This window comes from Macaca nemestrina, chromosome 1 (genome assembly GCF_043159975.1).
Source record: "Macaca nemestrina isolate mMacNem1 chromosome 1, mMacNem.hap1, whole genome shotgun sequence".
In the NCBI taxonomy this organism is placed as follows: Eukaryota; Metazoa; Chordata; class Mammalia; order Primates; family Cercopithecidae; genus Macaca; species Macaca nemestrina.
Window position 1 is genome coordinate 230,667,750 of NC_092125.1, and position 17,746 is coordinate 230,685,495.

Consider the following 17,746-nt stretch of genomic DNA (forward strand, 5'->3'; position numbering starts at 1 on the left):
GGGAAGGAGACCAGCCTTGCGGGGACCGATGTTGGCTGTAGAAAGGCCCGGCCCTGGCCTTCTGGATTCTTGGAAGCCAAGCGGCCAAAGACAGCCAAGAGGGCGCAAAGCACTCTGGCCACCTTCTTGGTGTGGTTGAGTGGCGGTCATCCCCATTTCACAGAGAAGGACCGAGTCCTGGAAAGGAAGGCTCTCGCCAGCGTGCACACGGCTGAGCCTGGACTCCGAGGCTGGCCTTTCCTTGCTCCGCCTGCTGGGAACCAGTGTGAAGGTGAGGGAGGGCCCCCCAGCTGGGGGTTCAGGAATCAGGCTCCCTGGTGCTGTGGGAGGGGCTGGGGGTTGAGCCAAGCCTCCCAAGCTTGGGCCTGGCCATTCAGGAATGTGACCTGAGGTCCCAGGGCTCAGACCCACTTCTGACCTGCCTTCCTCATCCCCTTTTCAGGAAAGGCCTGTTGCCAAAGGCTTCCGTGTGAACATCCACACTGGGCTTTGGATCAGCTTCCACTGGCGTCCCCTCACTGACCCCAGGCCTCGGGGCGTGGGCCGGGCACCTGTGTGCCAGCCAGAGGCACTGACCGTCCTCCCTCCCAGGACCTGCCTCCCTGGGCCGGGCAGCCCTGAGATCCCGTTGCGGGGTGAGGAGACACCGCAGGCTCTGGGGCTGTAACTTGGCATCTTCTCAGGTGTCATGGTTAGAGGGACTGCCTGCCCTTCTCCTTCTGCACTGGTCGCCCCACCCACTAGTCCCCCAGTGTCTGCCCTGCGGCAGGGGCTGCCTGGGTGTCAGGTGCCACCTGGGCAGGGCACAAACTGGCCTCAGGGATGGGTCCCATGGGCCATCCGTCCTCCAGGGGGCGGGATGAGGGAGGAGCTAAGAGCTGACCCCTGTGGGCGGCAGCCTCCACCTGGAGCCGTCTGCGGGGAGGTTCCACTTCCAGGCAGCTCCTGGAAAAGGCAGGTGGCTGCTGCCCTCCAGAGTCCATGATGGGTACTGCACCTACAAGGCCCAGCTTGCCGGAGGGAGCTGGGGTGACCCGGAGCCTTGACCCTTGAGGGGACTGAGGTGCGTTGGGGTCACTGAGGCCCCGTGGGGGGACGGAAGCCTTGCATCAGGCCACTCAGTGGGACCCAGGTTCCCGATTCCCACTGAGTGCTTTCCTGTAAAACCCTCTTTCAGAAGCTGCCTCCGAGTTACCCCCAACCCCACACCTTCTGTCCAGGCCCTGCTCGGCCCGTCCAGCCATCTTGGGTCTGGCTCTGTCTCTCCATGTCCTGCTGGCTCCTGAAGGCCACTCAGCATGTGCTTAGGACAGTCCCTTTGCTGGGGATGTCACCTGAGCTGGTGGCAGGACCTCTCTGTGCCTCTGTCACCTCCGCTGTAAATGAGGGCCTGATGATGACCCAGGAGATCGCCCTGGCACGAGGCCCAAGGCAGAGGTTGGAAGGAACCAGCCTGGAGACTTAAGGGGCTGGCAAGGAGAAAGAGACTTTGGGGAGGCCTGCCAGCGGGGTAGGCTGTGGCACTCTCTGCACCTCTGTGGTGGGATCCAGAGCCTGTGGCTCAGCCATGTGTGTTGCCTGCCCTGGGGGCCTTCCCCTCTCACATAACCAGCAGGGGAGAAGATGTGGATCCCCCAAGCTTAACAGCCACTGGGCATTGCTACAGGGTGGGCAGCGCTCTGGCCGGGCACCGGTGTGCCAGCCAGAGAGCACACCTCTGTCTGCAGGAGCAGAGCTCCTTCTCTGCGGCTTGAGGTGGCATAAGCTCCTACAGGCCTTGCTTTGAGTTTTCCAAGCTTTTGCTCAGCCACTGGGGCCACAGCACAGACAGCCCGTGGCCTTAGGTGGTGCCTGAGGCCAGCAGCCCCATGGGAGGCCTTTTGGCTTGACCTTCCAGGGTAGGTGCCCAGGGCTGAGGGTGAGCTGAGGCTGCTGGGCAGGTTTGTCCTCCCTGCTGGGCCGAGTGGGCAGTGCTCCTACCTGCTCCTCTCCCTCTCTGGGGCCCTGAGGAGCACACGGGGTGGAGGGAAGGTCATGACAGCCCTTAGTCCTCAGGCTCTCAATGCTGGGCTGCCCTGTTACCCACTGCAGTTCCATGGGTGTCCTGTGCAGCCCATAGGCAGCTGGGAAGGCGCCCCAAGGGTGTGGCTGTGAGTGGGACGGAGGACAGAGATGCGTCTGTGCTGGGTGGGTGGAGGCCCATGGCTGGGGGGCCGGGCTGGTAGGGAAGAAGGTTGGGTTTGAGGAGCAAATGCCCCTCCTCCTTGTACCCTAAAATAGCAGGTGGTCATTACTTCCCATTAAGCACCTACTATGTGCCAGCCTCATGCTGAGGGCCTTGCATGCGTCATCTTAGTGAATTCTTACGGGAACCCCCTCAGATGTCGTTGTTGTCCCCACTTAACTGAGAGGAGAAATGTTTTGCCCCTTGTTACCTGGCTGGTAAGTGACCCAGCCGAAGTGAGAGTCCAGGTCTGTCTGATGCCAAAGCCCAGGATCCCTGGTCATCATTAGGGACCATTTCTGGTTTACAAAGACATAACTATAGTCTTTATATTTTTATATAAAAATGTATAAAAGCAACCCCATGTATCTTGCCCAAGTTGAGAATTTAAAACATGTCACGTGTTTTGGCCATGACGAAGTCGTCGGTACCAGACTTATCTGTCACCACAAACAACTCGAACACGGAACAAAAAATATGAGAAACAGCTGTTTCTAACACTGGACAACAGGTGCAGAGACAGAAATTCTTGGAGGAAGAGGCAAATAAGCCTTTGGCCGAGAGAACCTGGTGGCTTCACTGGGCTGCAGGGGACAGAGTTGGGAAACCAAGGAGGCCAAGGACTATGGACAGAGTCCTGGAGAGAAGGCAGCAGTGCAGGGGAGCCCCGAAAGAGTCCTGGAGAGAAGGCAGCAATGCAGTGGAACCCCCAAAATCCCCACAAGGGTCCACTTGACCCTTTGGCTGAATACTGAACTGTGCATAAGCAGAGTAAGATCCCACGAAGCCAGGGACCAACAGTGACCAGGGAGCTCTGTAAGCAGAATGACACCAGAGTTCACACCAGGCCAGGCGACGCTGGAACACCAGCCACCGGGAGCTAGAGTTCACACCAGGCCAGGGGATGCTGGAATGACGACCACCGGGAGCCAGAATTCACACCAGGCAGGGGATGCTGGAACACCGGCCACCAGGAGCAAGAGTTCACACCAGGCAGGGGACGCTGGAATGCTGGCCACAGGGAACCAGAGTTCATACCAGGCAGAGAATGCTGGAACGCCAGCCACTGGGAGTCAGAGTTCACACCAGGCCAGGGAACGCTGGAATGCCGGCCACGGGGAGCCAGAGTTCACACGAGGCAGGGGATGCTGGAACGCCGGCCACCAGGAGCCAGAGTTCACACGAGGCAGGGGATGCTGGAACGCTGGCCACCGGGAGCCAGAGTTCACACGAGGCAGGGGATGCTGGAACGCTGGCCACCGGGAGCCAGAGTTCACACGAGGCAGGGGATGCTGGAACGCTGGCCACCGGGAGCCAGAGTTCACACGAGGCAGGGGATGCTGGAACGCTGGCCACCGGGAGCCAGAGTTCACACGAGGCCAGGGGACGCTGGAACATCAGCCACCAGGAAGGAAGAACCCTCCCTGACTATCCGTCGTCGACCTCAGCTGCTTGGGAGTCTGAGGAGGGAGGATCGCTTGAGCCTGGGGAGGACAAGGCTCCAGTGAGCTATGATCAAGCCACTCTACTCCAGCCTGGGTGACAGACCAAGACTCTGTCTCAAAAAAAGAATGGCTGAAAAATTTCCAAGTGTGATAAAAACCCGTAGATCTGCAGATCCAAGAACCTCAAAGCAATGGAGAGTAAGTACAAAGAAGTCAGAGCAGCATACGTACAAAGCAGACCACGCCACAGTACCTCATAATGAAATGGCTGAAAACCAGGGACAGAGGGAAAAACTCTTGACCACCCAGAATATGCAGTAGATACCAAAGAAGGCCATGTCCTAGGTGAAGGGCTGAGGTAATCCTAGGGTGACAGCTCCTCTAGACATGACCTAATGAAGGTTCAAAACAAGTCCCGAAAGGACCAGGCTGATCCACAAATATGTTAACTGCATCAGCATAACCCTCAACATTTTTTTTTTTTTTGAGACAGAGTCTCGCTCTGTTGCCCAGGCTGGAGTGCAGTGGCTGGATCTCTGCTCACTGCAAGCTCCACCTCCCAGGTTTACGCCATTCTCCTGCCTCAGCTTCCCAAGTAGCTGGGACTACAGGCGACCGCCACCTCGCCCGGCTAGTCTTTTGTATTCTTTTAGACTACAGGCGACCGCCACCTCGCCCGGCTAGTCTTTTGTATTCTTTTAGTAGAGACGGGGTTTCACCGTGTTCGCCAGGATGGTCTCGATCTCCTGACCTCGTGATCCGCCCGTCTCGGCCTCCCAAAGTGCTGGGATTACAGGCTTGAGCCACCGCGCCCGGCCAACCCTCAACATTCTTGAAAAGAAGGCCAATAAAATCCAGAAACTCAAACACTTTGACATTTACAACCTCCAGCACCCAATGCAAAATTACTAGACATGTGAAGAAGCAGGAACAGGAACCTGTGACAGATAATTGGGAAAAAAATCAGTCAATAGAAACAGACCCAGAAATGACGTGGATGACAGGATTCACAGAGAAGGCATTTAAAACAACCATCAAAAATACGCCCAAGGATCAGCTGGACACGGTGCTGCATGCCTGTAATCCCAGCACTTTGGAAGGCTGAGATGGTGAGTTGCTTGAGTCCAGGAGTTCAAGACCAGCCTGTGCAACGTGGTGAAACCCCATCTCTACAAAAAATACAAAGAATTAGCCAGGCGAGATACTCGGGAGACTGGGGTGGGAGGATCAATTGAGCCTGGGATTTGGAGGCTGCAGTGAGCTGAACTCGCACCACTGCACTCGAGCCTGGGCAACAGAGCCAGACCCTGTCTAAAAAAAAAAAAAAAATCTATCTACCTACCTACCTACCTACCTCTTCAAGGATTTATAGGAAACCATGATCATAGTCAAAGGAGAGATGGAAAGTATAATAATGAATCAAATGGAAATTCTAAAGATGAAAATACACAATGTATGAAACAAAAAATCTACTGGATGAGATTAACAGCAGATTAAACTACTCAGTAAACTTGAAGCCAGGATAATACAAGTTACTTGAACTGAAGCATGCAGAGGAAAAACCCGGTGAAAAGGAAGAAACAGAGCCTTGTTGACCTGTGAGACAGCATCAGGCATCAAGCAGTCTAACAATATGTGTAACTGGAGGACCAGAAATGGGGGAGGGGGAAGGGAGAAAATATGTTTAAAGAAATGGCTGGGCTCAGTGGCTCACTCCTGTAATCCCAGCACTTTGGGAGACTGAGGTGGATGGATCACTTGAGGCCAGAAGTTCGAGACAAGCCTGGGCAACATGGTGAAACCCTGTCTCTACTAAAAATACAAAAATTAGTTGGGCGTGGTGGTGCATGCCTGTAGTCCCAGCTACTTGGGAGACTGAGGTGGGAGGATTGCTTGAGTCCAGGGAGGTCAAGGCTCCAGTGAGCCGTGGTTGGGCCACTGTACTCCAGCCTGGGTGACAGATCAAAGCTCTGTCTTATTAAAAAAAAAAAAAAAAGAATGGCTGAAAATTTTTCATATATAAAAACTCGTAGGTCCACAGATCCAAGGACCTTAGAATGAAATAGAATAAGTACAAAGATGTCAAAGCAGCATACGTACAAAGCAGACCACACCAAGGTATCTCATAATGAAATGGCTGAAAACCAGTGACAGAGGGAAAAATCACAAGGGAATAAAGACAAAAATAACTGCTGGCTTGTCATCGGAAACACTGAAAGCTGAGAGAACTAGAACAACATCTTTAAAGTGCTGAAAGAAAACAAAACTGTCAACCAAGATGTCCATTTCTCGTGAAAATATCCTTCAAAAATGAAAGGAGAATAAAGACATTTTAAGGCAAATGCTGAGAAAATGCATCACCAGTAGACCTACACTATAAGAAATGTCAAAGGAATTTTTTCAGGCTAAAAGCAAATGATATCAGATATAAATTAAAGTCTGCACAAGGCGCAGAAACCCACTGGAAATGGCAAATATGTCGATAAATTTGAGAGGCGTTTTTTCTGTGCTTCAAAACATTCCTTTTTTTTTTTTTTTTCTTTGAGATGGAGTCTCACTCTGTCACGCAGACTAGAATGTAGTGGCATGATCTCAGCTCACTGCAACCTCCACCTTCTGGGTTCAAGTGGTCCTCCTGCCTCAGCCTCCCAAGTAGCTGGGACTACAAGCATGCACCATCATGCCTGGCTAATTTTTGTATATTTTTAGTAGAGATGGGGGTTTCACCATGTTGGCCAGGCTGGTCTTGAACTCTTGACCTTGTGATCTGCCTGCCTTGGCCTCCTAAAGTGCTGGGATTACAGGTGTGAGCCACCACACCCGGCCCAAAACATTTCTTTAAAAGATCAGAGACTAATGTGAAAATAACGACAGTGTATTATCACATTTATATGTAAAAGTGAAATATATTACAGTAAAAGCACAAAAGGCAGGAGGAGAGAATAGAAATATACCAGAGTAAAGTTTGTATATTTTACAGTGAGTATAATATCACTTAAAGATAGATAATGATAAAGGTAAATACTGAAAACTCTAAATCAGACACTAAAAATTAAGGTGAGGAGCGATAGCTAATAAGCCCAGGGAGAAGAGAGAATTGAATCCTAGAAAATACTCATCCAAAAGAAGGCAGGGGAACAGAAACAAAGACGAAAACCAGATCTGACAAACAGAAAACAAATGGCAAGATGGTAGCCTATATCTAACCATATCAATAATTATATTAAAGGTGAATGGATTAAACACACCAATTAAAAGGTAGAGATTGTCAGACTGGATCAAAAGCAAGACCCAATGACATGATGCTTATTAGATAGGGTGATTCAAATATAAAGATACAGATAGGATGAAAGTAAAAGGAAAGTAAAAGATATGCATGCAAATACTAGTCACAAGAAAGCAGGCATGGCTCTGCTAATAGTAGACAATAGCATATTTCAGAATAAGAATATTACCATGGGGAAATATGTAATAATAAAGGATTCAGTTGGTCAAGAAGATAGTCCTAAGTGCCTATGCACATAATAATAGTTTCAAAATACACACAAGAGCAGATGATCACTGACCAGTCTGAAAGGAAACCAGACCCACAGTTATAGTTGTAGGTTTCAACACTTGCTCTCAACAACTGATAGGACACTAGATAGAAAAATCGCCAAGGGTATAAAACACTTGACCAACCCTATCAACCAACTTGACCTAATTGACATTTATAGAGCACTGTATGGACTATATGAACTCCAGAATTCATATTCTTTTCAAGTACACATGAAATATACACCAAGACAGACCACATATTAGGCCATAAAACATGCCTGCATACATTTAAAATGACTGAAATCCCACAGAGTATGTTTTCTGACAATACAATTAAATTAGAAACCAATCACAAAATGATATCTGAAAAATTCTTAAATATTTGGAAATTAATGCACTTTTAAGAAACCTGAAGGTCAAAGAAGGAATTGCAGAAGAAATTAGAAAATATTTGAACTGAATTATAATGAAAATACATAATATGAAAATGTGTGGACTGCCCTTAACGATGACTTTGAATGCTTATTAGAAAAGAAGACATGTTGAAAATTGATCTAAGCTTCCATCTTTAAGTGAAAAAAAATTAGTGCAAACTAAAGCCAAAGTAAATTAAAAAATAATAAATCAATGGAAATCAGTACCATAGACAATAATAGAGAAAATCAATAAAATAAAAGGCTATCTTTGAAAAGATCAATAAAATTGATAATACTAGATTACAAAAGAAAGAGATAAGGCTCAAATTACCAATATCAGGAGAGAAAGAGGGCCATGCTACTGATCTTGCAGACATTAAAATGATAAGAAAATATTCTGAGTAAGCTTTTGCCAATAGATTCAATCACTTAGATGAAATGGCCATTTTTTTTTTTTTTTTGAGACAGAGTCTCGCTCTGTCCCAGGCTGGAGTGCAGTGGCACGATCCTGGCTCACTGCAAGCTCCACCTCCCGGGTTCACGCCATTCTCCTGCCTCAGCCTCCTGAGTAGCTGGGACCACAGGCGCCCACCACCACGCCTAGCTAATTTTTTGTATTTTTAGTAGAGACGGGATTTCACCATGTTAGCCAGGATGGTTTCCATCTCCTGACCTCATGATCCACCCACCTCGGCCTCCCAAAGTGCTGGGACCACAGGCATGAGGCCATGTTCTTTAAAAGACACAAATCATCAAAACTGGCATAAGAACAAATAGAAAATCAAAATAGCACTGTGTCTATTGAAAACATGCAATTTTATATTTTGTTTATTATTACCATTATTATTTTTTGAGACAGGGTCTCACTGTGTCACCCAGGCCAGAGTGCAGTGGTGCAATCATGGCTCAGTGCAGCCTCGACCTCCCAGACTCAAGCAGTCCTCCTACGTCAGCCTCCTGAATAGCTGGGGCCACAGGCATGCACCAGACCCAGCTGATTTTTAAATTTGTTGTAGAGATGGGGTTTTGCCTTATTGCCCAGGCTGATCTCTTGAGCTCAAGTGATCTGCCAGCCTCAGCCTCCCACAGTGCTGGGATTACAGACGAGAGCCACTGCACAGGGCCTGTTTTTTATTTTTTTATCCCTAAACTTATGGTAAGAATCCTTAATTAAAAAACAAACAAAAAACCAAAAAAACCTTTACACAAAGAATACTCCAGGCCGTAATGACAGCGCTGGTGAGTTCAGTTAAACATTCAGTGAAAAGGAAGAAATAATACCAATCTCACATAACCTCTTTCAGAAACATGAGGAAGAAAAAAACATTTCTCAACTCATTTCATGAGGCCGGTATTGTCCTGACACTGATACTAAAAAGTCACAAGAAAATAAAAGTATAGACTAATATTCGTCATGGATATAGGTATGGAATTATTTTATAAAATATTAAATCCAGCTATTATCTAATCAGTAACATCTCATGATCGAGTGAGGCTTATCTTAGGAATGCAAGGTTGGCTTAATATTTGAAAATCAGTCAGTGGCCAGCACTTTGGGAGGCCGAGGTGGGTGGATCACCTAAGGTCAGGGGTTTAAGACCAGCCTACCCAACATGATGAAAACCCATTTCTACTAAAAATACAAAAAATGAGCCAGGCATGGTGGTGGGCACCTGTAATCCCAGCTGCTCAGGAGGCTGAGGCAGGAAAATTACTGGAACCTGGGAGGTGGAGGTTGCAGTGAACCAAGATCGCATCACTGCGCTCCAGCCTGGGTGATAAAAACTCCATCTCAAAAAAAAAAAAAAAAAAAAGAAATTCAGTCAGTGTAATTTGCCACATTAACAGACTGAAGGAGAAAAATCATATAACTTTTCAATAGGTCAAGAGAAAGAATTTGACTCAACCAAATGCTTATTAAAAAAAAAAATCTAGGCCGGGTGTAGTGGCTCACACCTGTAATCCTAGCACTTTAGGAGGCTGAGGTGGGTGGATCACAAAGTCAGGAGATCGAGACCATCCTGGCTAACACGGTGAAACCCCATCTCTATTAAAAATACAAAAAATAAATTAGCTGGGCGTGGTGGCCGGCACCTGTAGCCCCAGCTACTCGGGAGGCTGAGGCAGGAGAATGGTGTGAACCCAGGAGGCGGAGCTTGCAGTGAGCCGAGATCGCACCACTGTACTCCAGCCTGGGTGACAGAGTGAGACTGTCTCAAATAAATAAATAAAATAAATAAAATAAAAATCTCAGTGATGTAGAAACGGAAGGTCACTTGCTCAGTGTCTTAAAGGGTACCTGATAGCTCACAGCAGACCTGATGCTGGAGAATGGATGACTTTCTCTTTGGGATCTTGAGCCTGGCAAGGAAGTCCACTCAGCACTGCCACTCAACACTGGCCTGGCTTGTGCAGTGAGGCAACAAAACGTAAAACAGGATGTAACAGTAACTGTCTTGTTCTCTCTCTCCTCTCTCTGTCTCTGTCACTCTGCAGGTGACCTGAATGGGATTTAGAGAACCCTGAAGTGTCTACAACTGCACATAAAATTGAAGCCCACCCTCCAAGCCTGTTCACTCCCCCGGCCCCCAGCCCACCACCTCCCTTTCTTTCTAGAAGAAACCACAACTCGGAATTTGGTATTTATCCATCTCATACCACATTTTTGTTCCCTTGCTATGGGCATATGTAACCATCAAAGCCTACAGCGCTGCTCTCTGTGTTTTTAAACTCTTTGAATGATATCAAGCAGAAAATCTGTTCAGAAGCTCTGTGCTGGCTCGGAGGGGCTGGAAGTAGGCATACCCCAAAGGCCTGGGGCCAGGCAAGGCTGGGAGCCCACAGCACTGGCCCTCAGCAAAGCCAAGACCCTTTCTGCTCCTTGCCACCCACCCTTCCACCCCGCCCCACGCCCCCAGTCTCGAGGACCCCCTGGGCTTGCTGCTGGTCAGCTTGTGCTTTAGTGGGGGAAGAGCCTCTCCAAGGGTAGGAGTGTAGGTCTCAGGGTAGGGGAAGCCTGGGTGAGCCTAGGAGTGTAGGCCTGGGGGAGTGGGGAGCCTGGGTGAGAAGTGCTGCTTTAAGCTGCACCAGGGCCTCCAGGAATGGCAGCTCCATGATAGACCCCAGCCTTAAAGTGGGGATGGGCGGGACACACAGTTTTTGACAAATGATGTTAATCGAGGCACAATTTACGTGCAGTAAAATCCCCCTTTTAAAATGTACAGTGAGATGAGTTTTAATGAATGTATACCTGTGTAACCACCATCATGATACAGGATGTGTCCGTCGCTCTAGAAGTCTTGCTGTGCCCATCGCAGTAAGTCCCCTGGCCCTGCGCCCCCGGCGTGGATCTGTGCCCCATCCCGTAGCTTTGCCTTTTCCAGACATCGGTTGCACAGAACTCTCCAGCCCATGGCTCCCTTCACTGGCACACTGGCTTAGAGATTCAGCCGTGTGGCTTTGAGGCCCGCACCAGCGGCTGTCCCATCATTGCCGAGCAGTCTTCCTTCCAATGGAGGCATCACTGTTTTCAGAGGTGAAGTGGACCAAAGGCCAGACCATGTGCAGGACTAGAGCACACTCAGCAATAAGAAAGTGCCCACCTGAACAGACCCCTCACAGAGAAGATCTGCAGAAGATCTGAAGCAGTGGGGAGACACTCCACATGGCATCGTTAGGCGGCTGCAAATTGAAGCCCCAGTGCGTTGCTGGTACACGCCTGTTAGAACGGCCCGAATCCAGAACACAGGGGATGCCATGTGCTGGTGAGGATGTGGAGCAACAGGAGCCCTCCTTCGTGACTGATGGGAATGCAAAACGGTACAGCCATTCTGGAAGACTTTGGTGTTTTCTTACAAATGTAAACACACTTTCATCGTAGGACACAGAAACCATAGTCCTTTTCACCCAAAGGGGTTGGAAACGTATCCAAACAAAAACCTTTATAGTGGCTTCCGAAACTTGGAAGCTGGCACGATGTCCTCCAGTAGGTGAGTGGTTAAATAAACTGTGGTCCATCCAGACAGTGCAATATCATTCAGCGCTAAAAGACATGAGTGATCAACCCATGAAAAGACATGAAGGAGGCCGGGTGCAGTGGCTCACACCTGTAATCCCAGCACTTTGGGAGGCCGAGGTGGGAGGATCACCTGAGGTCGGGAGTTCGAGACCAGCCTGATCAACATGGTGAAACCCCATCTCTACTAAAAATACAAAAATTAGCCAGGCGGGGTGGAGCATGCCTGTAATCCCAGCTACCCAGGAGGCTGAGGCAGGAGAATTACTGGAACCCGGGAAGCAGAGGCTGCAGTGAGCCGAGATTACGCCACTGCACTCCAGCCTGGGCCACAGAGAGAGACTCTGTCTCAGAAAAAGAAAAGGAAAAGAAAATACCTGAAAGCATCTTAAATGGATATTTCTACGTGAAAGAGGCCAGTCTGAAAAGGCTGCATACACACTGTGTGATTCCAACGACATGACATTCTGGCCAGGGCAACGCTGTGGAGAATAAAAAGGTCGGGTTGCCTGGGTTGCAGGGAGGGAGGGATGAAGAGGCAGAGCCCAGAGGATTTTTGGGGCGGTGAAACCCAGCTGTATGACACTGATGTGGGGAATCCGCGCCAGTCCACGTTGGTCAAAACCCATAGAATGTACTCCAAGAATGAACCCTGACGGGGACTGTGGGTGAGGACGTGTGGATGCAGGCTCATCTGCTGAGATGGGGGACGGTGATAATGGGGGAGGCTGTGTATGTGTGGGGGCTGGGAGCACATGGCCATCTCTGCACCTTCTGATTGGTTTTATTGTGAACTAAAACTGCTTTAATAATGAAATTTTATTTAAAAAAACAGCACTCACTTTTCATTGCTGCAGCAATGAAAAGCACTAACGTCTGCCACAGCTGGCCCCCAAATGGCCAACACTTGATTGGTAACTGACGGCCTCCCTAAGTTTTGTCCCCACTTCAGTTCATATTCCAACTCTTCACAGGCCCCCTCCCTAATCCCGAAGGACACCTGCTTCTGGTCAGCCGCCTCCAGCTCCCCAGGCCAACAGCCTCCATCGGGGCTCACCTGGAGCCTTCCCATCTCCACTCTGAAGCTTCCCAGCCCCTTGCCTGCCTTGGAGGCTCTGCCAGGCAGGCCATGGCGGCCGGCTCTCTTGCTACAGCAAGCTCTGAGTAAGTGGCCTCTGCCTGTTCTCATTTGGGAGGTCTTTGTTTCTTTGCATAGTCCCTGCAGGCACCAGTGGGTGGACGTTTGGGTCCTTTCCGGGTTGGAGCTGTGATGACAAGGCTGCTGTGGGCGCTGGTGCACAGATCTTACATGGATGAGTGCCTGCTATTCACTGCGTCTTAAAGCTGGACCCTGCTCTGTCCTTGCCTCTCTGGCTTCCTGGAGCCTCCGGGTAGCCTGATGGGCTCAGGAATCCAGGACCACATACCCCAACGCGGGACAGAGGAAGAGCCAGCTCCCTCCCTCGGGCTCTTGGGTGGGCCTCAGCGCCTCTTTGGGGTTCGGGTCATGCCTGGGCTCTGCTTGTCATCTCAGAATTTCTTTCTCTTATTCCCTGGAACTGGGGGCGTGAATTCCATCCGGTTTCCCTGTCCTGAATGAGGACCAAGGCTTGTGGGAGACATTGTCCCGCCGTGGAGAGCCCGGACCCCGTCCACCAGCAGGGGTGGCAGCCAGGCTCAGGGCTGGTGGCTGCCTCTATCCCAGAGTCCCCCTTGAGCAACTTATGCTGCGGGACACATTTCTCTGGGCACCTCTGTCTGTACAAAAGCCACCCTCGTTCTGGCCATTTTACCCTGAATGAGGACACATTTTGATTTTTGGGAGGCTTTGCTGCCATGAGAATTAAGGTTAATGCTTCTCAAAATAGCTTCTCTGCAAATAACTGACAAGCTCACTTGGCCCAAAATGAATCTGAAGGGGAATTAAAAAGCATCTCTTTTCCCAGAAAACAGATTCCTCATTGACACATTTTTTTTTCTCCTGTTGATTTTTCCCTGTTTCCAAAATGGAGCCTTTTTCCTCAGTCTTTTATGCGAGGAACCGGCCGCAGGAAGACAAAGTCCACTTGTCAGCAATATTCTGTGAGTCTCTGTTCTCTCTCCCTCTGGGGTCGCCCTGACAATAGGGCCATTATCAGATAGCTCCCTTATTCCATAGATTTTTTCCTCTCTCCTCCAGGGCTAATGAGGAGAAAGTTTGCCAGGCTGAACAAAGATGGGAAGGGTTTTTACTCGTGGAGGCCCAGCGTGGCCAGCTCCAGGGAAGGGCCATTATGCGGAGGTTGTGTACTGTCATTCGATTGCTGTGAGTGACTTTTGGGATCAGGGCCATCCATCAGTTCTGTGATTCACATAATTTGTCCTCTGAGAGCGGAAACGTGTTTCCCAGAGAGAAGCCTTCCAGGCTGTCTCTGGGCCTCAGGCTCCCGGGGCCAAGCCCACATCTGACTGAGGGGGCTTAAGATCTCACCGCCGCTTCGTGAATCACATCGGGAAGGGAAGGAACCTTGAAATATTGAAAGGCATTGCCCCAGCTAGTCCAGCACTGTGTAAACACTTCACGTGGTGTTGTTAAGAACATAAAAATGCTCAACACCCCAGACTCGGGTCTGGGATCTTGTTCTGAGATCAGCCTCTGCGTGTGCCCGTTTGGCTGCCAGCAGGAGCTGCCGTTGAGGACCCCGGCCCACCCTCCCCCCCCCCGCTTCCCTTTACCTACATTAGAGCCTTCTCTGGCCGCTCGGTGGACTTGGGAGGCCCTGGTGATCCCAGAATCCATGCTGAGTAATGGCCCTCACAGCAAGCCACTGATTCACTCATCCCGTCATTCATTCAAGCAAGCAGCCTTCTCCCAGGCATGGGCCCCAAGCCAGGCTTTGGGGGCCGAGAGATGAATCAGGGAGCCCCCAGGAGTCCTCACAGCCCCAAATCCAGTGCATGTGGTATTTTTGGACTCAGTGGACAGAGGCTAAGGGGTGCCCTGCATGACCTGGGGTCTCAAGGTGCCAGTCTACGGGGAGGCTTAGAATCCCTGAGCACTTCAGCTGTGCTGGAGGAAGCTGAGCTAGTTCCCTGCCTACAGCTGCCTCTCCTTCCACAAATGCGAAGGGATAGATACGGGGGTGTCAGACGGGCAGCCCAGGGCTCTTGGCGTGTGGAAGAGGCGCTGCCGAGCCCCCTCCCGTGTGGTCTGGCAGGTGGGGAGGATCTCTTGCTGGTGGTATTATAGGTCCTGGGAGTTCGGGGCTGCTCCCTGGGGACTGGAGGGGCTGAGGAGGGTGGCATGGAGGGGTGGGGGTAGGGAGCTTCAGGGAGTGGGGAGGGGAGGCTGTAGGCAGGAGGGTCTGTGAGGTCTCAGGCAGGTGAGAGGTTCCCATAGGCACGGCCAAGGCGATAGCTGTGGTGGTGGCTGATGTGAGCAGGTGTCTGGCATCATAAATGTCAGTTTTATAATCAGCCTGGGCCACTCTCAAACAGGGGCCCTTGGAAGAAGATGCTGCTGGGAGATGGTCGAAGGCCCGCGGTGTTGACTCCGAAGCAAGGCTGTTGACCGCGTGTCATGGGTAATGACTGCCCACCTTCCCGGAACCCCAGCCAGGCCTGTGTTCCAGACACTCGGGGGTGAGGGAGGGGAGAGGTGTAGGGCACAGCTCCAGAGCCTGGCAGAACGGAGCCCAGGAGGCATTCAGAGGCCCTGGGTGGGAAGCCAGGTTGCCTGGGGCACATCAGTTCACCTCTGTGTCTGCAGGGAGCCAGTGGGGACCTATGTGGGTGAGACTGTTTGGGGCAATCCTGGCTGGGGAGGCTGGACTCGGCCTGGCTGGACATTCCCCTTTGAGGTTTACCCACCCTAGGCTTCTGGGTCGGGGTCAGAGCAGAATCGGGGTGGGGGATGGAGCCTCTCCCGGAGGCAGGAGGGCCCCAGGAAGGAATGCCAGAGAAGCCCCTGAGGAAACTGGGTCTTCTCCAGCCCCAGGGCCTCTGCTTCCCACCCCCCACCCCATGTGGCTGTCCCTTGTCAGGACAGTGTTAGGCTGTGTGAGGTGCTGGTGGACACAGCTTTCAGGGAGGGCTGACATGGGGAGGGCCACCCTTAGGAAGGGGTGGGTTGAGGACCGGCCTAGAACAGAGGTCCCCAGACCCCAGGCCATGGGCCAGGACCAGTTCTTGGCCTGTTAGGACCCGGGCCGCACAGCATGGGGGGAGAAGTGGTTGAGCGAACCCAGCTTCCTCTGTGTTTACAGCCGCTCCCCATCGTCCGCATCATCGTCTGCGCTCCACATCCTGTCAGATCAGCGGCAGCGTGAGATTCTCATGGGAGCGTGAGCCCTATTGTGAACTGTGCGTGAGGGATCTAGGCTGCTTGCTCCTCATGAGAATCTAATGCCTGATGATCGGTCACTGTCTTCCATCACCCTTAGATAGGACCATCTAGCTGCAGGAAAACAAGCTCAGGACTCCCACGGATTCTACACTATGGTGAGTTGTAGAATTATTTCATTATATACTCTAATGTAATAATAATGGGAATACAGTGGACGATATATGTAATGCACTTGAATCAGCCCCAAGCCATCCATCCCCTGGTCTGTGGAAAACCTGTCTGCCATGAAACCAGGTGCTAAAAAGCCTGGGGAATGTTGCCGTGGAAGATCGGTTCCCCCAGCACCTCCAGCAAGGAATGCTGCGTCCCCCGGAGGCCTCGGGGCAAGGCCTGTGGGGTAGGCCCTGGGTCCTGTGCACCTGGAGGCAGGCACAGCTGGGGGACATGCCTGGAGGCTGCTGCATCTATAGGCCATCATGCTTGGCGGAGGGACACACCTGGAGGTCACCGTGCTCACTGCAGGGCTGTCCAGGGAGTTGATGCCTTCCTGAGCTTATTCTTTTCTGGAAAATGGGAATAGCCAGGAGTCTGCCCTGGAAGATGGAGGGAACAACGCTCCAAGGGCATCAAGGCCTGGCCCCGGGACTCCTCAGTCAAGGCCAGGGAGCCTGGACCTCGGCCAAGTCCTGGCTTGCGCCTCCTCTCCCTTCCACAAGCCTGGGGCCTCTCCCTCAATGAAGCTCGCGGGCACCGAGGCTTAGAAAAGCACACAGATTTATTGCATATCAATCTCATGTATAAATTCATTGGAGCATTGGAAAGATTACATTTGGTATACAGTCCTATTCTACAGCATTAACCTCAAAATCAGCTTCTCCTAGGCCTTCTCTTAAGGAAATGTCTCTACACAAGTACATTTGTCTTTATCACAAGCATCAGAATGAAATTTGCAAAGTTGTTCTTTTCATGATTTCCTACACTTCATGTCTCATTTCATTCTTCTCCCACAGCGATTTCCGTATTAATTGGGAACTGTGCCTCTTTTGCGTCGGCAGTTCAGGACTCCTAGTCTCGGACGTAGATCCTAATCACATATTCAATAAGTGCATCTACAGAATTTTCCTTTTAATAAAAATTTCACCAACAGACACGATAATGACCGCTACGCAGGAGTCATGCACAGTTTACTTATAAACAGAAGCAATTTACAATCAAGGGGGACGTGGGGCGAGCGCCAGCCTCCTCCTCAATGGTCTTTTTAAACATTATATGAAAACCGGACATTTACATTTGATTTGTTTTTCAACACTGTACAGTTCTAAAAGAAAAAACAAAACAAAACAAAACAAAACGAAACCAAATCTATCATGTAACAATGGCAAAAGGTGGCGGGCGGCACAGGTCTGTGATTCTGCGAGGATTCTTTATATAGACCTTAAGGGACAAAGTCCGTATACACACACGCTTTAAATTACGATTCTGACACCAGGGCTCAGCATCCCTTGTGCTGAAAGAGAAGTGGCAATGCACGTGACGCCAAAGGCAATTGTTAGAATGACTTTTGTTCACGAGTGAATCGCACGTTTGGAAACTCAAGCTGCCTTTTATTTATTTATGTAGTTTTTTTCCAAAAGTGGTGATACGAACCAGTGACAGAGAAGAACAAAACAAACACAAGTATGGAATGGAAGGAGCTGAGGAGCTCTTCTCAGAAGAACGCAAGAATGTTTTCGTCACAGTATCACTCATTGCTACAGAGACACAGTTTCATGGCTTTTGATACCC